This window comes from Ranitomeya imitator, chromosome 3, assembly GCF_032444005.1.
Source record: "Ranitomeya imitator isolate aRanImi1 chromosome 3, aRanImi1.pri, whole genome shotgun sequence".
NCBI lineage: Eukaryota > Metazoa > Chordata > Amphibia > Anura > Dendrobatidae > Ranitomeya > Ranitomeya imitator.
In genome coordinates, this window is record NC_091284.1 from 186,619,905 (window position 1) to 186,643,374 (window position 23,470).

Genomic DNA, 23,470 nt, shown 5'->3' on the forward strand with positions numbered 1-23,470 from the left:
TCCAGCAAGTTTTGAAAAAAACTGATCTGTTTGTATTTTTTTTACGCCGGATCCGTTTTTTTCTCATGGAGTTGTATTAGCGCCAGATTGCGCCGACGTTTCATTTGTTTTTTTCTGGATCCGTCCAAATAGTCGTTTCCGACAGACAGAGAAAACGTCAAAAGGAAGGTTTTTTTGTCCGGCGAAAAAAATGCACAGTGACGGAGCCGGCCAAAAACGTGTGAAACAGAGATGTGAAACGATGAATCCGGCCTCCGGATTCGGTTTTCCAAGCATTTTCCATTGAAATCATGCACAACTTCCGTTCTGGTCTCTCCCTCTCCTTCTCTCTCATTCCATGTTAAACATAGAAAACCAGATCCGGTAGAAAAACGGATCCGTTGCATCAGTTTTTTCACTATTTGCAACGGATCAGTTTTATGGAACTTTAGCCGGATTCTGCCTGAAACAAAAAAGTGTGATGTGTGAAAGTAGCCTTAAAGCGCTGTCCACTACAAGGACAACCCCTTCTTGATCCATGTTTGGCCCCCGTAAAATAATAAAGTCTATACTCACCTCCCGTGCTGCCACCGTTCCAGCAGAGTCGTCACTCACGGTCCCGAGTGCATTTTTTATGACTCATGACGCCGGTGCCCAATCAGCGCTGGCGTCACTGTCCCCTCCTTTGGACAAATCGAACATGAAGAGGAAGTGGGGAGCTGCAGCTGATCTCTGACTTCCTCTCCCTGCTCAGTTGGACAGAAGGCGGGTACAGTGACGCCATCGCTGATTGGGTGCCGGCATCACGTATCACACATGAGCCCGGGCAGACAGATTGCCGACACCGTGGGAACGGCACCAGCATGGGAGGTGAGTATAAGCTTTATTATTTTCTGGGGGCCTAGTGGGGGTTATGAGAAGTTATCCTAATTAGTGGACAACTTCTTTAAACATTATTATGTTCCTTTTTTGTTATCTAAAACAGTGAGAAATCTTATGCTTATTAATTTCCTAAAATATCTGTATATATTATATTCTATCTATATCGAAATTGAAGCTCTGGTACAGAACTGCAGTTCCTTACATACATTTAACACACAACATGCTGGCTACCTGCACCAACCACTAGAGGGAGCTTAGGAGCTGCTCACTGCCATACATTAAGCTCAATAAAGACTGACAGCTGTTAGATGCTATGCTCCCTCTAGTGGCAGATGCAGGTGTCCTGTTGCCATCTTTTTAATCTTTAAAATTTGTTATGTATCATAAAAGCTGAAATATAAACGAGAAAAATACAACAGGATATAATGTTACAACCTAAAAATAAAATGATAAAAGGCTGAGATACACTTACATTACAGATAACCCCTATAACAGTTATTGGGTCTGCTGGTCTCTGATATATAAATAGTTAAAAAAAATAACATGTAAAACCAAATATGTGTGGAGCATTGGCCTGTTTCCATTAACTCCATACTGTGCTGTATGTTGTGTGTGGGTTCCAGCTTAGCAACATCGATAGTCAATGAGGCAGAAAGCTAAACCAAGGTTTCTACGGCCAGAGACACTTGAGAGTTTTCAGACTGTCACAGACATTTTCTTTTTCAATAACAGGACTTAATAATTTTCTTTAATTAAAAAATCTTTTTTTTTTTTTCTTAAATAAAAATGAGTAATCTTGGTAGAAGTCACTTTCCACGAGTTGAACCTATTCCCAGTGCTGCATGAATATTTCCATAAATTGGAAAATTTGTCACGGTGCCGGTCTGAGAGCCTCAAACCAATTACCTGGGCTATTTAATGCGGCAAACAACACTTGTGCCTCCCACAGGTGCTGTGTTGAATTTTACGCTTTTTTAAAAAATATCTCAATTAAGGCAAAAATGTTCACGGATATTGGAGTGCACGAGAGCCTGATGACAGGACTATGAAAAATAATCAGAGTTTCATCCAGATAATTTTTTTTCAAATTTTCATCAGATTTTCATCGTTGTGTCCTTTTTTTTTTTACGTCCGTGTGAGATCTGTATTCGCACATCTACACTAAAAATTTACATGATCAAGCACAGTTTGTGAAGTTTATAATAAAAATTTACTATATCAGAAGAATCGGATGCTATTCTGATGATTTTTTTTTCCGTACCCATGGACTTGAATGTGTGAGTCTCCTCTGAGACTAAGGGTATGGTTCCATGTGCAGGAAACACTGCGTGTTTGACGCTGCATAGAGCCGCAGCGTCAGAACGCAGCGTCCAGATGTTACAGCATAGTGGAGGGGATTTAATGAAATCCCGTCTCCACTATGCGTGGTAACACGCACGCGGCGGCCCTGCGACTCCGGACATGTGGCGCGTCTTTTAAGATCGCAGCATGTCCGTATACCTTGCGGCGACGCTGCGTCACCGCAAGATATAGCACAGGGCCCTATGGTGGGGTGCGATGATCCCGGATGTGTGCTATGAACACATCCGGCATCATCGCGTTCCAGAATGGGGGCGGAGCTTACCGCAGAGCGGGTTTGCCGCTCCGACGAAACCGCCGGCCATCCTGATCATGGACACATACCCTTAGAAGAAAGTCCTGGGTGCTGTGATTTTTTTTTTTTTTTTTTGTGGACACTCAGACCCAGAAAAAAAATCGTACCAGTGAATAGCCCTTTTGCATAACATGGGTCAGTGTGCTGTCCTATTAAAAATCGGATAGCACTTGTCTGATTGATATACTCGCTAGAAGAAAATGACTCTATAAGCCATCATTGACTTTTTTAACCCTCTTTTAATAGACGCTTCTTTAATATTTACGGTGGCGCAGTGGTTAGCACTGCAGCCCTGGAGTCCTGGGTTCAAACCCCACCAAGGACAACATCTGCAAAGAGTTTGTATGTTCTTTCCGTGTTTGTGTGGGTTTCCTCCGGGTACTCTGGTTTCTTCCCACATTCCAAAGACATACTGATAGGGAATGTAGATTGTGAGCCCCATTGGGGACAGCGATGATAATGTCTGCAAACTGTAAAGCGCTGCGGAATATGTTAGCGCTATATAAAGATTATTATTTATTTATTATTATTCAGTGTAATATCTGCCGGACGATGCAGAAATCTTAGTGTCTGCTGATGACGGTCGCAACGCTCAGCATAAAACCATATAATAACGATATCACAATAAAAGCATAGCCAGCATCCAGTACCCAGGCTGGACACTGCTTCTGCATGCTATTGACTGGACATTGAAGCTGGAGATAACGTAGCCTGCCTTTAACGCAGGACGGTTCTGAAAAATTAATTCCCTAGTGCTACATTTAGAATATTATATTGCTGCAGCGTGCAACTTCCATAACCGTAATGCAGCGCAGCAGATTTATGTCCACAAGCTCTGTATTAATTTGGTGCCAGATTTCTGTAAAGAATAGAAACCATACACATGATAGCATATCCTGGACTTGTGTTGGGAGCTCAGCAAAGTGATGGGTTAAAAGAAAAGCAAAAAAAAAAAAAAAATAGTAACCATGTCAATGACATGTATATCCACTCCCTCCTGGTTTAGGCAGGTTAAAGCCCCTGTTTTGCAGGATACGATCCCTTTAATCAAAGCTCCGGAGACTAGTGCAGGGATCATGTGATTACTGATTGATTGCAACACTGTTAGAAGCTAGTAAAAAGCAGCACTAGCAGAGTAAGCAGAGGAGCAGGCAGGAGAGGAATGTGTGCATTTTGGATGCCACCCTACACTGCAGTGTGGATTGGACTGGGGGAGACACTGCAGCACCTCTTCAAGGGCAGCAGGAGGGATGCTCTGCGCTGGGGATAATGCACAGAATGCAAGCTGCTGAGGATGGGCTGCTGGATTCTCCTACAGACATGGTAAGTGGGGAATATGTCAGACCATCGGTGAGGTGCACACCTTACATGACCAGCCATCTTTTGTCTTCCCCTGTAACAGATGTGCCCTGTCCATAGCAATAATGTCACCCCATCCACTGTGCATTATCAGGCTCCTGTCAATGACAGACTTACATTAATGTTTGGCATAGTTACTTCTGCATTGTAAATATTCCTACTTCATAGTAAACACTCCTAAATAAAAGCCAATGTAGAGGGGTAAGGAGAGGAGCAGGCAGGTGAAGTGGCCCCTGCTGACTGCATGTGTGAAGCATGAGCTAATATAGTCACATATATATATAGTTAGTGATAGCAGAATGTGACAGCAGATAAGTCATGTCCTCACTTCTGTTTATGGAGACTAGAAGCCACGCTAGGGTCAATGACATCACCACGACCTGTATACGCTATACATGCACAGCCGCTACATAAGGAGACGACGAATCTCCAACCAGGATATAGAGGATATTTCTAATATATATATATATATTCTATTTTCCTCTTTGTAATTCTTGACATTCATTCCCATTCGTACACAACAGACATGGCTTTGTGCCTTATTGTTCTTTGTGTTAAACGTCCTTTTGGCTTTATTGTGTGTATTGTTGAAATCGCAGCCAGATATCAATGGATAATGACAAGTTGCAGATAGGAAGGGGCATTGTCTCCCAATTATCTGCAGTGTCATTTGTGTTGTTGTGGTATAGACCTGAAGAAAATAAATATCACATGCATCAATTCAGACGTATATGTAAAAAATGTCATTTCTGTGCACAATATCCCTCCTGTAGGACAAATAATTTAATGGGAGCTATTAGACTACATTCCCATGGTGAGTTTTTTTTACGCTACGTATTTTTGAAAAGATGCAAGAAACCTATTTAACTTAATGGGTGCAGAAAATCTGCAACATTAAAAACTCACCTTACGCTCCATTGTGGGAACGTAACCTTAATCTGCCAGGGGTATGACGTTTTTTGGGTTGTTATCTAGAATCCTACTCTGTAAGTACAGATTACACGGTCAAGATGTAACAAGTCTAATTTACAGCCCATCCACTCCCTTGTAATAATCCGTAAATAGGATCAGTTATTATAATATTATGGATATTCCAGGTATTCTGGGGTAAAATAGTATGACATAGACTGTATTCATTACAGAGGCAATTCGAATGACTACACACAGACACCTTTCTCAGCTGCACTGAAGATGCAGAATTTCCCGGAGCCTCAATCACAGTATTGTGCATACGTCATTCAATCATAATTACACTTGTGTAACATATACTTTTCCTAGAAGTAAAACAGGAACAGCCTATTGACGAATTCGTCTTGGTGGTCAGATAGTAATTAGCATCTAGCAGTAGACAAGCACTCACAAACCTTGAAGACCGAGAGCACATTGATTGGATGTTTAAACCTCAGTAAAAATGGGAAAGCTAATAAGTGTAGAATTATATAGCGGCAGGCTGATAAAATGTGAATTGGCAGGAATAGTGTGCATTTCTGGACTGATAGTGCTAATTGGTGAGAATTATCTGGAGGGTGCAGGCGGCAAAGTTACAGGCATCAGTTTCTGCCTTAGTGCTTGCCTACAAGAATGTTCTTAACTGCAAAAATATTCTGGTATTCATTTCATTTTACATCTGTCTTGTATGTTTCTGCCTTCCCTTCCTCTTAATTCCAGACCTGAGTGTCACTTTCATTCATCCATTCTTCCTCATCTCCTCTGACCCGTCTGTTACCTTCTCTTTTTGACACTCCTTTATGTAACAGAGCTGTCTATGATTAAACTGGGCAATCGATTTCAGTGGAGAACCTCAGTGACTTTGATTATTGTTGCGTTGTTCTGGGATTCATTTGTTTCTAAGTGCTGTATAGACTTTTCTTCCAGACTGTAGATGCCATGATTGATGAGGTGGTCTCCAGCAGAATGGTTATGTGTAGTCAAAGATCTTACATTGAAACATTTTCCGTGACTGAGGCTTCGCTCGCTCAGCATGTGCCCATGGTCTCTAATTTAGGTCAGGGCATTCCTACACTTTCACTGACCACTCTGTATTTTAATAGCTACTTCACGCTCTTCTTTTCTTCCTAACCATCTCCCAGCCTATCCTTGTAGAGGTCCCAAGTAAGCCTGTAGACCTTTTTCCACTCTGACAGAAGCAGTCTTTAGCCAACTACCCTGGTCCTACTCACTACTTGTGACCACAAGATGCATCCAGTTGTTCATATTAAACTCCAAACCCAGTCCTACTTGGTTGGCACCACTTTTTTATCTGCCACAGGTGATCTTTGACCTCATCTAGCCTGTGGCAACCATACATAATCTGCATCAAGGCCCATTGCCCACATGAAACAACAATTTGTTGTAATAGGTAAATACAAGATACAGAATAAACTCTACAGACTGGTTAACTGGCCACCATACTGTCTGGCATAGTTCGCACTTCACGCAAGGTGTCAAGTTACCTAAGGGCCAATACACACATTACCAGAAGGGCCAGCATGAACATTACATAATTCAAAATGGCCAGTTACAGTACTTCACTGGTCCAATGCAACAATATATAATTTACAGATAGCCTTCTTGTAAGCCAGTGTCTGTGGAAATGCTACCGGGCATAACTTCTAGAGTTGATTTCCCTTGATAAGTATAACCGTTCTTATTGACTTGCTATTTCAGCAGTCCTGATTTTAAAGTTTACATAGGAAGGATATTTAGTAGGGAATAAAAAATTATCTGAATTTGTCAGCTTTTCCCCAAACATTTAATTTGAGATAAATAAGTTTGTAAAGATGCACAACACTGCAATTCCCTAATTGACCGGGGAATAAGTGTAAAACACTCTAAGATCTTTTAGAAGTTTATTGAACCCATTTTGAGCCCTTTAACCTGTTCACCCTGGGTCAAATTTTTATATTCATTTTTTGATACCCCTCTTCCAAGAGCCATTGGAACTTTTTCTTATATTTCCATCAATATGGCCGCATGAGGGCTTGCTTTTTGTGGAACGATTTGGACTTTTGAATGCCTGATTGATTTTACTTTATGGTGCACTGAAAAAATTCAAGTACTGCGATAATATAAAAAAAATTGCAGTTCTACAATTGTATTTTATTTATCATGTTCACTATATGTTAAAACTGACTGGGAAATAGGATTCCCCAAGTATGAGTACACATACCAAACATTGTATAGATTATTTTTAAATAAGTGGTGAAAATAAATTCCAAAATTTGTATGAAAAAAACGTTTTTGGTTTTGTTGCCATTTTTCAAGACCCGTAAAGTTTAAATATTTTTGATATCTGGGTGATGGTGATGGTATTTTTTACACCCTGAGCTGAGGTTTTTTAATACCATTTTAGGGTAGATACATATGCAAATTGCCTCTTCTTAGAAAAAGAGGACTTGAACTCTATAGCGCCACCTGTTGGAAGTAGCGATGCTACAAGTCACAAGTAGGGTAGATATAATGATTTTATCGCCTCTTATTGCATTGTTGCAGCTTCCAAATACACATAATCCTGGTATTTTTAATTTTTTTGTTATGCTGTTTACCAGTAAAATTAATTTATTTCATATTTTAAATGATCGGACATTTCTTATCGCAGTGATATCAAATATGTGTATGCTTTGTTTTATTTTCTAATGATGGTAATTTAAACTTTTGTGAGTTTTCTCTTAATATTTTTCAACTTTTTTAACTTTATTTTAAGGGCTCATCTCCACTTGTGAGAAAAACGGACGAGTGCAATCCGATAAAAAATCGGATTGCACTCGGACCAATGTTTTTCAATAGGTGACATTCCATTTGCGATTTTTTTTTTTTTTTTTTTTTTTTTTTTTTTTTTTTTTCCCCAGCCGAAATCGGACTGAGAAATCTGTGTCGGCTGAGAAAAAAATCGCAGCATGCTGCGTATTGCTGAGATTCTCGGACGAGACTCTCCAATGCAAGTCAATGGGTGCGAGAAAAAAAACGCACAGCACTCGCACCATGCGAGTGCTGTCCAATTTTTACGCACCCGTGTCCTTAGAAAAGCCGGCAATTCAGCGCAGAGTACAGTAAAATCACACTGACAGGTTAGATGAGAGTAGATATATACACATAGAATAGGTATAGATACATATATATATGTCAGGGAGACACATATATATATATATATATAATGCAGCGTGAGAGAGCTTTAAAGCTGGTAATTCAATTACCGGCTTTTGCTTTCTCCTTCACAAACCCGACATGATATGAGACCTGGTTTACATACAGTAAACCATCTCATATCACCATTTTTTTTGCATATTCCACACTACTAATGTTAGTAGTGTGTCTATGCAAAATTTGGGCGTTCTAGCTATTATATTTAAGGGTTAAATGGCGGAAAAAATTGGCGTGGGCTCCCGCGCAATTTTCTCCACCAGAGTAGTAAAGCCAGTGACTGAGGGCAGATATTAATAGCCTGGAGAGGGTCCACGGTTATTGGGCCCCCCCCCTTGCTAAAAACACCTGCCCCCAGCCACCCCAGAAAAGGCACATCTGGAAGATGCGCCTATTCTGGCACTTGGCCACTCTCTTCCCATTCCCGTGTAGCCGTGGGATATGGGGTAATGAAGGGTTAATGCCACCTTGCTATTGTAAGGTGACATTAAGCCAAATTAATAATGGAGAGGCGTCAATTATGACACCTATCCATTATTAAGCCAATACTAGTAAAGGGTTAAAAAAAATACACAAACACATTATTAAAAATTATCTTAATGAAATGAAAACAAAGGTTGTTGTAATATTTTATTTAACGCCCAATCCACTCAGTGAAGACCCTCGTTCTGTGACAAAAAAAAAAATAATAAACCAACAATATACATACCTTCCGCAGATCTGTAAAGTCCAACGATGTAAATCCTTCTGAAGGGGTTAAAACATTTTGCAGCCAGGAGTTCTGCTAATGCAACGCTACTCCTCGCTGCAAAACCCCAGGGAATTAAGCTAAATATAGGTCAATGATCTATATTTAGCTTCATTTGCGGTGAGGCGCCCTCCTCTGGCTGTTCATAGATCGCGGGAGCTTTCCTAGCTCCCTGATTATATATATATATATATATATATATATATATATATATATATATATATATATATATATATATATATATATATATATATATATATATATATATATACCTATTCTATGTTTATATATCTACTCTCATCTAACCTGTCAGTGTGATTTTACTGTACTCTGCGCTGAATTACCGGCTTTTCAAAGGAGACCCGTGCGTAAAAATCGGACAGCAATACGGATGTCATACGGATGTTGCGATAAAAAAATCGTATGACACTCGCATAACACTCGCATGGCACTCGCAGACGTTACATCAGTTTTTTCGGTCCGTAGATCGGACCGTTTTTTTTCTCACACAAGTGGAGATGAGCCCTAATAGTCCCCTTAGGAGACTAGAAGCTGCAATCGTCGGGATCACCTGTGCTATAAACGAGCCGGTGTTCATAGGAGTATTGTAATGATAGGCATAAAGGTCTTCAGCAAATCACCTAGCTGTCTTGACAACCCATTGGCACCCCATGATTACGGTCCACCTGATTGGAACATGAAATGACGTGTACCCCACGGGCGCATGTTAATTCCCGCTGTCAAAGATTAACAGCGGCATTTAACAAGTTAACAGCTTTGGGTGGAGCTCGGCTCCATCCAGGGCTGTTAAATGCACATGACAGCTGATTAAATTGGCTGTCATGTGCAGGGGATCATGCGGTCTCCGTGTCGGAGCCCACATCTAAGTCAGGGATACAGTATTCCCCCTTGGCTTTTTACCCATTTTTTTTTTATATTACAACCTGTGTTTAAATATTTTGTAATCCGATTTGTGTGTGATACATCAGCACTAAATAGTCTAAGTTGGTGTAGTGAGAAAAATATAGGCATAAATTAAAGTTTATGAGACTGAATAACTAAAACTTGGCATGTGCATATGTATTCACCCCTCTTGCTATGAAGCCTCTAAAAATTTCTGGTGCAAGCAATTACCTTCATGCTTAGAGAAAAGTCCCCCTGTCTGCAATCTAATTGTCACATGGTCTGTCAGTATGTTGTAAGCTGGTCGCCGGACAAGTCCTTGACAGGAGATATGTGTCATTGCAGCTATTAGATGCGGTGATGTGAGCCCAGAAGTATGCTCCAGCACATATAGTGCTGAGATTATTATTTGGGCCGCTCCAGGGCTGGGTTTCATGAGCATTCATAAGAGTTGCGTGGGAATGACCGCTGACATATCCCCACCCCAGGAATGTGGTTTGGTAAATAAGATGGATGCCAATTGCCTCATTCAGTGTCTGTGGCCAGAGGTGTGGAGACCTCAATTGTGTGTGTGTGTGTGTGTGTGTGTGTGTGTGTGTGTGTGTGCTAAAGACACTGACCTGAGCAGGCAGACTCGCTATACTATATGGACAGTTTTATTTTTCTGTTTGTTACTTTGTGATGGAAAAGGCTGTTCATTTGTTTTTCTATCCTGAGCAGTTTATGCCGTTTGAATAAACTTGCTTGGACATTCCAGTGATACCGGTTTCTGTGCCTCTCAACTGCAGCCAAGTGAGTACAGATGCCTACAATTGGAGAATACAGGCACAAATCCCAAGAGGCAGTGTGACTGCTGCTACCACATGTCCTTGGTGAAAGTGGCTGCAGGAGGGAAATCTGACAACCTTGAGGACCTGCTGAAACACCTGGTCCAAGCACAGCAGCAACAGCAGGAGACCAACAGGCTGTTAATGCAGAGCCAGCAGGAGCAATATCAGCAGACGCAGCTTCTGGCAACCGCCATCCAGAGCAGGAAGAATCCCCAAGAAACCCCAAGTCTGGCTGATGACTCAAATGTCTGGAAGGCAGTAAGACATGCTTTGCAGAAAATGACACCCCGGGAATGAAGTTGAGGCCTTCCTGATGGTGTTTGAAAGGGTCGCCGAGAGGGAGAAACTCCTGCCAGAGCAGTGGGCAGAGGTACTGGCACCATACTTGATGGGGGAACTCCAGAAGGCGTACTATGAGTTAACTTTGCAGGACACCAAAGAGTATGACAAGCTAAAAAGTGAGATTCTTGCATGCTTGTGGGTGTCAATGACTATCAAGGCACAGCGGGTTCACCGCTGGGTGTATCACCGAGACAAATCACCTCGCTCCCAAATGTTCGACCTTTTGCACCTGGTCGAGAAGTGGCTGCAACCAGAGTCCTCTACTCCTGCGCAGATGGTGGAATGGGTGGTGATGGACCAGTTTGTTCACTCCCTGACAAAGCCCATACAGACTTGGGTTTCCCAGGGTGATCCCCAAAATGCCGATGGACTGGTCGAGAGATACCACGGGATTGAAGGTTCCTTCAGAAGGCAGCCCACTCCATACTGGGGGTCCCATTAGGGGGCGGAGGCCCAAAAGGTGTTGAGGTGTCCAAAGGGGAGGGGGAGGTCGTGCCCAAGGTCCCTATGGGTGATGTTATTTGCTGGAGGTCCAGATCGCTCCTATGTAGCGGATTTACTGCATTGCTATGAGCGCTGACCACAGGGTGGCGCTCACAGCAATCTTGCATCAACAGCCATAGAAGTCTTCAGGAGACCTCTGGTTGTTATGCCAAAGCACCAATGACCCCCGATCACGTGACAGGGGTCACCGTTGCACACATTTCCATCCGGATGCGCTTGTTAAATGCCACTGTCAGAGTTTGACAGCGGCATTTAACTAGTTAATAGCAGCAGGTGGATCGCGATTCCACCCGCCGCTATTGCGGTCACATGTCAGCTGTACAAAACAGCTGACATGTCCTGGCTTTAATGCAGTTTCACCGCCGGAAAGCATCAAAGCAGGGGATCTGCCATTAGACATACTATTCCATCCGATGGCAGAAAGGGGTTAATGGTGTTGCTCAAGAGCCTGGGTCTTACACTCAATACTTACATTTTGCCATGAATGGGGAGATGATATATCACATCACCAAGCTGAGAGGGGGGATAATTGAGCAGTTACTGGTGCAAGGGCCATACCGATGCAGAGTCTCAGACATGTGTTAGGTGGTCACCTGGGCATAGAGAAAACTCAGGAACGGATCCTCCAGAGGTTCTGCTGGCCTGGTTGTCACCGTGATATTGTGAATTATTGTAGTTCCTGTCCCACCTGCCAGCTGACATCCCCAGTGGCCCATTTTCATAGCCCCTTGTGCCGTTGCCCATTATTGAGGTACTGTTTGATCGCATGGCCATGAATCTAGTAGGACCCCTAGTCAAGTCCACCAGAGGACATCAATATATCCTGGACTATGCTACACAATACCTGGAGGCCATTCCACTACGTAACTCCTCCACCAAGTATGTTGCCTGAGAGTTGGTCCATGTGTTCTCCAGAATGGGGTTGCTTAAAGAGATTCTGATGGACCAAGGGACCCCGTTAATGTCAAAGGTGATGAAAGAATTGTTCAATACCCTGCAAATCACACAACTCCGGACCTCAGTCTACCATCCACAGACGGATGACTTGGAGAAAGGTTCAATGTAATAATAGAACAACACTCAAGTAGGTTATCCAGCCCAACAAATCCAAATCCGAAAAAACTTGGCACTCTAGATGAATAATTATCATATGCAAAAGGTTTATTGATGTGCATCCATAAAGGCAAGTCGAACGTTTTCGGTCCACATCCGGACCTTCATCAGAACAAATGTTTGCAAGCGACTCCGGTCGCATTACACATGCACCTACGTGGACAGGACTTCTTGCTGCATCCAGGCTACCCTACCAATATTGGAAATTATAGAGACAGGATTAACGTTTCTCCCTGCACCAGATCTCTTATATTTGTTCTGATGGAGGTCCGGATGTGGACCGAAACCGTTCAACTTGCCTTTATGGATTTCTTCTTTGGTAGACTGGATATCCATCTTGTCCTGTTTGAGATTCTTGGATCAGGGATTGTGGGTAATGCTTTGTACACCTGCCATCAATCATACAGGGAGCATTTTTGGTGAGACTCCCACACGGACCATGGATCATGTTTTTTGTGATGGTGTCCAACAGCAATGGGTCAATCCGATGGGTCAAACAGCAATGGGTCAATTTGGCACTGATGATATTGTAAATTTCGGTAGGCTGTATTTTTTTTTTGTTTTTTTTTTGCTTCAGCCAGATCAAGATATGGGCGTGAGGAAGGCCTCTTTTTTGCCATTCAACTGAATACATCCAGCACTGCGTCTCACCGTAAATATGTGATTTTGTGAGATTAGTCTTTTTTTAAAGTTTCTGTTTGAAAACCCGAGCAATAGGGTCATGGCGATTCACTGTTTTTTGGCCCGGCAACAGGTGCCCTCCAATTTCCTCCCAGGCAGGATTGCAAGTAAAGGTGATGAAAAGATCTGGATGGCCATACTTTCTCACATAAGTCATTGCATCCTGTGTGTATTCATGCATGTGTCGTGGGCTTCCAGTGACAGTTGATGGAAGAATAACCATTTTCCCCAACTCTTTTGGATTCGTATCATTTGCAGCAGCATCTCTAAGGTGAATATATTCCTCTGCCCTGAGCTTCTTTTGACTTAGTCGGATATATAAAAGACGTTCACTCTCAATCTTTGCATACATGTCAACAATAAATTGGTGGAAGTGGTGTTTGCATTTCAAGATGTGATTTTTTTTTTTTTTTTTTTTTTTTTTTTTTTTCCTCTGCAAATCTTGTCATGATCCTATATGCATAGAAGTCCATGGCAGACACTTTTTTTCCTGAAGGGTTGCCTGTTGTAGGATCTGTCTGAAGTATTCCAAAGTGATAGCCATCCTGTTCATGATTGAATATTGCAGTGCATCATAGGACCTGTGAGTTTTTGCTACTCGTTGCAAACTATTATTCCTTTTCTGAAGCACAATGTCACGGCTTTTAAAATCATTACCTACAATCAAGATGGCTACCTCATCAAATGTGGGAGCATTGAAACATCGCTGATGTTCACCTTGTGGTGGTTTGTCAGCTCGAATAACAACATTGTAATCGTCATTTAGCATGCATTCATGTGCAGTCTTGAAAAGTTGAACATATGGCATAACGCGGTGTAACACAGTCCGTTAACACTGCCATTAACCCTGTAAGTGTGACCAACCTTTTACTATTGATGCTGCCTATGCAGCATCAATAGTAAAAACATATAGTTAAAAACAATATAAAAAAAAAATCATTATATTCACACCTTTCGGCGTTCCTTTCCCGCTCCTTGTGACACTCCGGTCCCAAGAATGCATTGCGGCAATGACCCCCAGATGACGTAACGGTCTCGCGAGACCGCTACATCATCACGGGTTATTGCCGTAAGGCATTACTGGGAATGGAGCGTCACAATGAGCATTGCTAAAGGCCTGGGCTGAATCCGGGGGCCGCCGGAAGGTGAGTATATAACAATTTTTTATTTTATTTCTTTTTTTTTTAACAGGGATATGGTGCCCACATTGCTATATACTGCGAGGGCTGTGTTACCGTATATACTGCGTGGGCTGTGTTATATACTACGTGGGCTGTGCAATATACTACGTGGCTGTTATAATGCGTGGGCTGTGTTATATACTGCGTAAGCTGTGCAATATACTACATGGCTGTGCTATATACTATGTGGGCTGTGTTATATGCTACGTGGGCTGTGAGACTCTTTCACCCGGGGCCCTCAAAAACCTGGAGCTCGCCCTGGCTTCACTGATTGTTTGCGGCCGGCCGTGAACAATCAGCGACAGGCGCAGTCCGGCCATGAATTGGCGCGGGATTTGAGCAACGCTGTGTTGCGGCCGGCCGGCCGAATCCTGTGTATTTGTTACTGTAAAAGTCAGAAGGACGGTAAAACCTAGGATTTACTGGTCAATCTGGACATTCACTGAGGCTGTCGGTAAAAGCTCAAAATGAAAAGTAAAATTGGACTTTTACTGGTGAAGTCTTGGTAAATGTTAACATATCTCAACAGCGTTGGTAAAAGTCAAAAATATCTGGTGTGAAGACGGAACATCTGACTTTAACCAAGCGCTGTTGGTAAATGTGCACATTTACCATGGCTTCTTGGTAAATGCAGCTGAGAAGGGTGTAATAAAAAGTGTAAGCCACCGCGGGCGAGGAAATGGAGGACACAGTGTTCAAAGTTTTTATAAATGTAATAAGAGTAAATGGGGAAAATATGGTAATAACAATGAACAAAATCTGCTACCCTGTAACGTATGTACGTTCTATATATTCAGATGTCAATCCTGGCTATCCTATCATTATTGTTCCGATCATACAAAAAGTGCCCACTTCCCGCTAACATACAACCACTAACCCCACACTAAAAATCTTAGGGTATCAGTGTTCCGCAGCACCCTCTCACAAAAAGTTACAAGAAGTACACACGCTGCCGGTGTAGTAGTGTATAAATTGTCCTGTACTTAGCTTCCTGTAGAGCGCAGAGTCCAAAGTCTTTCCAAGGGCCCCTTGCAAGGTGGACGCTAACACCGCTCACACGATTTACCGTTACCGCGCCAATGTGGTAGAACCAGAAGATATGCAGATAAGCTCTGAGCCGGAGTTGCTGGGTGCCATGAATGGTCTGTTCGACCCGAGCACCGTAGTCTCTGATCAGGGGAATCGGAAGACAGCGCATTCCGAGAAAAGGCTGGAAGGTAACAGCGCAACAGCCCTGTCTGGGCTCAGTCTAGTCACCACAGCACCAGTCCTCTCACTCTCCCTAAAATAGCTCCTGCCTCAAGTCCTAGTTTCCTGGGGTTTTCTTCTTATATTGCTGCCCAATCACTGCCTGAAGAAAATCACTAACTCATCATTGGCAGTGTTAGACCAGTAGATGGTCTACATGCTACATGCTACAGTAGATGGTCTACAAGTCTACATGCTGGACGACTGCCTGAGTGTTTTGCAAGCTGCACATACTGCTCAAAGCTGCAAAGCCGACTGCCTGTCAAAGCTGCACAGGCACTAGCTGATTGTCAGATCATGAATGAGGAAATGAAAGATCGTTTTTCGGAGCTCTTGAATGAAGTGGTGGAGAAAAAGCGAGATTTTATCTCACGGACAATAAATACGAGAATATATTGAAAGAAGTGAAGGAGGCTAAGGTGGCGGTACCTAAACAGGGTATTCACTACAGGCGTTTAAAGAGGTATGACATCATGACCGTCGGAAATGATGACAAGTTAATTGCACCAATCTCGTGTGAAAAACAGAACGTGTTGCATTACGTTCGGTGTGCAGAACTCTTTAGTGTCATTCATAATGTGCACAACAGTACCGGCCACGGAGGGCGGACCTGGATCCTAAAGGAGGTGAACCGTAAGTTCAAAAATGTCACAACGGAGTCAATAGTTATTTATCTGCGACTCTGCCAGCCATGCCAGAAAAAACAGAAGATTACCAAAAAGGCCTTGTTGTGAAACCCATCCTACACAGTGAAATGAATTCTTGTGCTCAAGTCGATCTCATTGACATGCAATCCAATTGTGATAATGATTTCAAGTTCATATTCGTCTATCAAGACCACATCACTAAATTTGTTCTTCTACATGCTTTATGCACTAAAACAGCAGAAGAGGTTGCGTACCACCTCCTTGAAATTTTTTCCACTTTGGGTGCCCCGTGTATTCTGCATTCTGATAATGGGAGGGAATTTTGTAACAAGGTCATACAGAATTTGTGCGCGATGTGGCCTGATATGAAAATAGTACATGTTAAACCAAGACAGCCAGTCCCAAGGCTCCATGAAAGAGCAAATCAAGACATTGAAAACATGTTGTCAACGTGGATGGAAACAAATAAGACACCCAAGTGGTCTGAGGACCTTCGCTGTGTACAAGCAATGAAAAATAGAGCATACCATGAGGGAATAAAATGCTCGCCCTATGAAGCTATGTTCGGAGTACCAATGCAGATGGGTGTAGCTACCTCCAAAATTCCTAGTGATGGGATCAGAAATCTGTCTTCAGAAGAAGATCTTGAAAAAATGTTTGTTGGTTTGCAAGAGGAACCTAGTGATCCGACATCACCAACAGAAGCCGAAGGGTCAGATGAATCTAACTTTCATCACACGTCAGCACCGACAGCAGCAGAAGCTTCAGATGAATCCAACTGTCATCAGCTGTTCACAACGGAAGGAGAAGGTTTGGACTTATCCAACTGTCTGCATACCTTAACAGCATATGAAACTTTACCAATTTTGCCATCCAAGAATAATGAAGACCTAAAAGAAAAAAGTGTCGAGTCAAAGCCTTCTAAGAAAGATGGAGAACTTCATGATGATCAGCAACCTGACGTTTTGATTTCACATACAATCAATAGAATTGGTGCGGTCAGAAGAGTTCGAAAAGCTGCATGAGAAGGACTTGAAACACAGGCCAATAAAATGTTGAAATATTCCAGTCAAAAATTACCCGAACCTAACATTGGACAGAACATCAGAATCAGAATTCCAGACGTTGACCGTTCAAAAATGGACCCTAAGTCGATCATTGTGATTATTATAAAAAAGAAAGATGACTTCTACCAAGTGGGGACTACCGCTGGAATCCTAAATGCATTATATTATCGCAATCCGTTCACCATCTGTCAGGAAAATTTCATAGGATTGCAGGATGTGAAGAAAGTTCAGATCAGCCTTCGCAAGGCGGTTTCCCAACAATCGTTGATGGGAGGTCAGGGATTGAAGAAATGCAACTGTTTAAAGAAGTGCCTAAACAAGAAATGTGTTTGTAGGCTGGCAAAAATGAAGTGCCATTCAAAGTGTCACAATTCCCAACCGTGTTGCAACAAATAGTTCCTCTTTTGTGTTTGTATGTCTTTTTCATTGAGATGAAAAATTAAGTGCAATTTAACGGGTCACAATTAGAGTTGAGTGGATAGCTGGATATCCGTCTATCCGTACGGATAAGACCGAGATCCGAGTGGATCCAGATTCTATCCGTGTCCCATATAAGTCTATGGGACAATTATCCATGTGCAGGGACATCCCTCCTGCATCACCAGTGATGCGGGGGAGACTCCCTGAACTCTGGTGGGCATCCCTGCCGTCACCAGTGATGCTGGGGACTCGGCCGGGGCATACCTGAGCGAGGAGATCCTCGCTGCATCACTGCAGTAGGAACTCCTCGCCCACTAGGGTCATCCTGCACTCTGGCCAGACCCCCCCTTCTCCGCCACTTAAAGAGCACTACTTACCGGAGGCTACCAGAGGCTTCCCAGGTCTCGTCGGCCGGCCGCATCCTCCTTCTTCTGGGTCAAATGACTGCATACGTCACCACGAAAGTGACAGGTGCATAAGTCATGTGACACGAGTTGTGTCACATGACTTACGCATGCGTCACTTGCGTGGTGACGTATGCAGTCATGTGACCCGGAAGGAGAACGTGGACAACGTGACCTGGGAAACCTTCAGTAAGTTGCAATTTAGCTTTATACCTGTCTGCCCTGCACACTCACAACATCCATGCCTTCCGATGATGCATGAAACATGCATTATCAGAAGGCATGGATATATCCAACAGATATCAGGGTTATTCATATCCGTACAGTCCGTTATCCGCTCGGATAACGGGACTGGACGGATCTATCTGCTTATTCCTAGTCACAATTACAGAATTACATAGTTTTGAAGTTGCGTTATTCTTGTATTTGCGTTAACTTATCATTTTTGAGAAGTATTTTGCAACATAAATGTTTTCTATTTGCATTTTCCTATTTGTCTTTGTTCATTTGCATATGCATTTTGAAGAATAAAAATATTTCTAACGATTAAGGCCTTCATCAGAGTCGGAAATTGCGTTTAGTTAACTTTTACCACGATCATCTGCTGGTCAGAGTCAGAATTCTGTGACTCAAAGTTACTTTTACTAACACATGCTGGTAAATGTAAAGATTTACCAGTTCGCCCAGGTAAAAGTCCAAAATCATTCGTTAATATGGAATACATCTGACTTTTACCAACGCTGTTGAGAAATGTTGACATGTACCAAGACTTCACCGGTAAAAGTCTAATTTTACTTATTTTGAGCCTTTACCGACGGCCTTGGTGAATGTCCAGATTGACCGGTAAATCCTAGGTTTTACGTCCTTCTGACTTTTACAGTAACATATTCATTGCATTATTCTGAAATCTTCATAAATAAACTACATACATATTCTAGAATACCGATGCGTTAGAATCGGGCCACCATCTAGTTAAAAATAAAGACCTAAAAAGAAACCGATTTGGCATTGCCACATCCATTAAAGACTAGTCTATCAAAATCTAAAATTTAGTTAACCCAATTGGTAAATGGCATAATGCGAAAAAAACAGAACTGCCGTGTTCATGGCTGCCATATTACCGCAAGAATTGTAATACGAAACGATCAATTCATCTTATTTACCAAAAAATGGTATTAATAAAAATGTGAGCTCACCTTGCAAAAAACAAGCCCATTACATTGGATAGTATAATGAATAGTGCCTTTCAAAGCTATAACTTGCCATTTTAAAAAATAACACCTTATGTGGCTATGCAGTTAGGAAAATAAAAGATAATGACTCTTGAAAGAAAGTGTGCAAAAAAAAAAAAGAAATGCATAAATGGAAAATCGACTGGTCTGAAAAGGGAATTTTTTTTATTGTTTTTGTGATTGTTGCTTTTTTTTCTCAAGTTATTTGAGTCGACATTAGATGTGAGTGCTTGTTTTTTTTATTACATAATGTACATAATGTATTGAAAGTAGGAAAAAATATTCCAAGTGAGATAAACTGGAAGTTGTCTTTACACCGTTCATTGCATAGTACAAATGACCTGGAATCATGATACTCAAGGTCAGTACAATTACAGAAATACAAAACTTATATAGCATTTTATTTATTTAACCCCCTTTCACAACCGATGACGTATATTTACATCATCAGCTGCTTCCCTGCTTCTTTCCCCGCAATTGATGGCTGATTTAATCAAGTCTCCTAAGGGGGCTATTCAACACAGTAAAACATTTTAAAAGTTTTTAACCCCTTTACCCCCAATTTGTCCTGAGTACGCCAATACCCCATATGTGGGGGTAAACCACTGTTTGGGCACATGACAGAGCTCGGCAGGGAAGGAGCGCCGTTTGACTTTTCAATGCAAAATTGACAGGAATTGAGATGGGACGCCATGTTGTGTTTGGAGAGCCACTGATGTGCCTAAACATTGAAACACCCCACAAGTGAAACCATTTTGGAAAGTAGACCCCGTAAGGAACTTATCTAGAGGTGTGGTGAGCACTTTGACCCACCAAGTGCTTCACAGAAGTTTATAATGCAGAGCCATAAAATAAAACAATTTTTTTTTCCCACAAAAATTATTTTTTTTAGCCCCCAGTTTTGTATTTTCCCTAGGGTAACAGGAGAAATTGGACCCCAAAAGTTGTTGTCCAATTTGTTCTGAGTACGCTGATACCCCATATGTGGGGGGAACCACCGTTTGGGCGCATGGGAGGGCTCGGAAGGGAAGGAGCGCCATTTGGAATGCAGACTTAGATGGATTGGTCTGCAGGCGTCACATTGCGTTTGCAGAGCCCCTAATGTACCTAAACAGTAGAAACCCCCCCATAAGTGACCCTATATTGGAAACTAGACCCCCCAGGGAACTAATCTAGATGTGTTGTGAGAACTTTGAACCCCCAAGTGTTTCACTACAGTTTAGATCGCAGAGCCGTGAAAATAAAAAATCCTTATTTTTCCCACAAAAATTATTTTTTAGCCCCCAGTTTTGTATTTTCCCAAAGGTAACAGGAGAAATTGGACCCCAAAAGTTGTTTTCCAATTTGACCTGAGTACGCTGATACCTGATATGTTGGGGTAAACCCCTGCTTGGGCACACGAGCTCGGAAGGGAAGGAGCACTGTTTTACTTTTTCAACGCAAAATTGGCTGGAATTGAGATCGGACGCCATGTCACGATGGAGAGCCCCTGATGTGCCTAAACAGTGGAAACCCCTCAATTATAACTGAAACCCTAATGCAAACACACCCCTAACCCTAATCCCAACCCTATTCCCAAACGTAAATGTAATCCAAACCCTAACTTTAGCCCTAGCCCTAGCCCTAGCCCTAATGGGAAAATGGAAATAATTACATTTTTTTATTTTTCCCTAAGGGGGTGATGAAGGGGGGGTTTGATTTACTTTTATAGCAGATTTTTATGATTGGCAGCCGTCACACACTGAAAGACGCTTTTTATTGCACAAAATATTTTTTGCATTGCCACATTTTGAGAGCTATAATTTTTCCATATTTGAGTCCACAGAGTCAAGTGAGGTCTTGTTTTTTGTGGGACGAGTTGACGTTTTTATTGGTAACATTTTCGGGCACGTGACTTTTTTTGATCGCTGTTTATTCCGATTTTTGTGAGGCAGAATGACCGAAAACCAGCTATTCATGAATTTCCTTTGGGGGAGGCGTTTATACCGTTCCGAATTTGGTAAAATGGACTAAGCAGTTTTATTCTTTGGGTCAGTACGATTACAGCGATACCTCATTTATATTATTTTTTTTATGTTTTGGCGCCTTTATACGATAAAAACTATTTTATAGAAAAAATAATTATTTTGGCATCGCTTTATTCTGAGGACTATAACTTTTTTTTTTTTTTTGGTGATCATGCTGTATGGAAGCTCGTTTCTTGCGGGACAAGATGACGTTTTCAGCGGTATCATGGTTATTTATATCTGTCTTCTTGATCACGTGTTATTCCACTTTTTGTTCGGCGGTATGATAATAAAGCGTTGTTTTTTGCCTCGTTTTTTTTTTTCTTACGGTGTTTACTGAAGGGGTTAACTAGTGGGCCAGTTTTATAGGTTGGGTCGTTACGGACGCGGCGATACTAAATTTGTACTTTTATTGTTTGTTTTTAGTTAGATAAAGAAATGTATTTATGGGAAATATATATTATATTATATTATATTTATTTATTTTTTTCTTTATTTAGGAAATTTTTTTTTTTTTTACTTTGTCCCAGGGGGGACATCACTGTATAGTGACAGATTGCTGATCTGACACTTTACTAAATATGTGTACTTTTATTGTTTTTTTTTTTTTATTTAGATAAAGAAATGTATTTATGGGAATAATATATATATATTTTTTTTCATTATTTAGGAATTTTTTATTTTATTTTTTTTTACACATTTGGAATTTTTTTTTTTTTTTTACTCTGCCTCAGGGGGGGACATCACAGATCGGTGATCTGACAGTTTGCATAGCACTCTGTCAGATCACCGATCTGACTTACAGCACTGCAGGCTTCACAGTGCCTGCTCTGAGCAGGCTCTGTGAAGCCACCTCCCTCCCTGCAGGACCCGGATGCCGCGGCCATCTTGGATCCGGGCCTGGAGCAGGGAGGGAGGTAGGAGACCCTCGCAGCAACGCGATCACATCGCCCCCTCCCTGCGCGATGCTTCCCTGTACCGCCGGCACACCGTGATCATGTTTGATCACGGTGTGCCGGGGGTTAATGTGCCGGGGGCGGTCCGTGACCGCTCCTGGCACATTGTGCCAGGTGTCAGCTGCGATAGGCAGCTGACACTCGGCCGCGCTCCCCCCGTGAGCGCGGCCGATCGCTATGACGTACTATCCCATCGAGGGTCAGATAGGCCCAGGGCACCTCGATGAGATAGTACATCTAAGGTCAGAGAGGGGTTAAACTTACATTTATAAAAAAATTAAAAAATCTCAAATAAAACCGTGAAAAAAATGTACACATTTTGTAAATCCAATTGGTAAACTGCATAATTTAGAAAAAAATACAAGATGCCAGAATCTTTATTTTTTTTTTTTTGTCTATTCAACATTGAAATAAACACAATAACATGCAAAACATCGTATCTACCAAACTGGCAACTATAAAAATGTCAGATTAAGCTGCAAAAAAAAAAAGTCAGTCCCAAATCCCAAAAGAATGGAAATGCTACGGATCTTGAAAAATGGGGACAAACAAAACTTTTCTTCATACAAATTTCTGAATTTTTTTTTCACCACTTAACCCCTTTACCCCCAAGGGTGGTTTGCACGTCAATGACCAGGCCAATTTTTACAATTCTGACCACTGTCCCTTTATGAGGTTATAACTCTGGAACGCTTCAACGGATCTTGGCGATTTTGACAATGTTTTCTCAAGACATATAGTACTTCATGATAGTGGTAACATTTCTTCGATATATCTTGCATTTATTTGTGAAAAAAATGGAAATTTGGCGAAAATTTTGAAAATTTTCCAAATTTTGAATTTTTATGCCCCTAAATCACAGAGATGTCATGTAAAATAATTAACAAGTAACATTTCCCACATGTCTACTTTACATAAGCACAATTTTGGAACCAAAATTTTTTTTGTTAGGGAGTTATAGGGTTAAAAGTTGCCCAGCAATTTCTCATTTTTACAACACCAATATTTTTTAAGGACCACATCACATTTGAAGTCATTTTGAGGGGTCTATATGATAGAAAATAACCAAGTGTGACACCATTCTAAAAACTGCACCCCTCAAGATGCTCAAAACCACATTCAAGACATTTATTTACCCTTCAGGTGTTTCACGGGAATTTTTGGAATATTTAAA

At 41.7% G+C, this 23,470-nt stretch overlaps 1 protein-coding gene across 1 annotated transcript in view; it reads left to right on the forward strand.

Annotated features, from left to right (window-relative positions):
- Window positions 1-3,555: 3,555 nt before the first annotated feature.
- ADORA1 (adenosine A1 receptor) overlaps window positions 3,556-23,470 on the forward strand; it is a 237,025-nt gene continuing 217,110 nt past the window's right edge. Inside the window, exon 1 of the mRNA XM_069761699.1 lies at window positions 3,556-3,838. The gene's annotated coding sequence lies outside the window, so the exon portion shown is untranslated. The remainder of the gene's footprint in view (window positions 3,839-23,470) is intronic.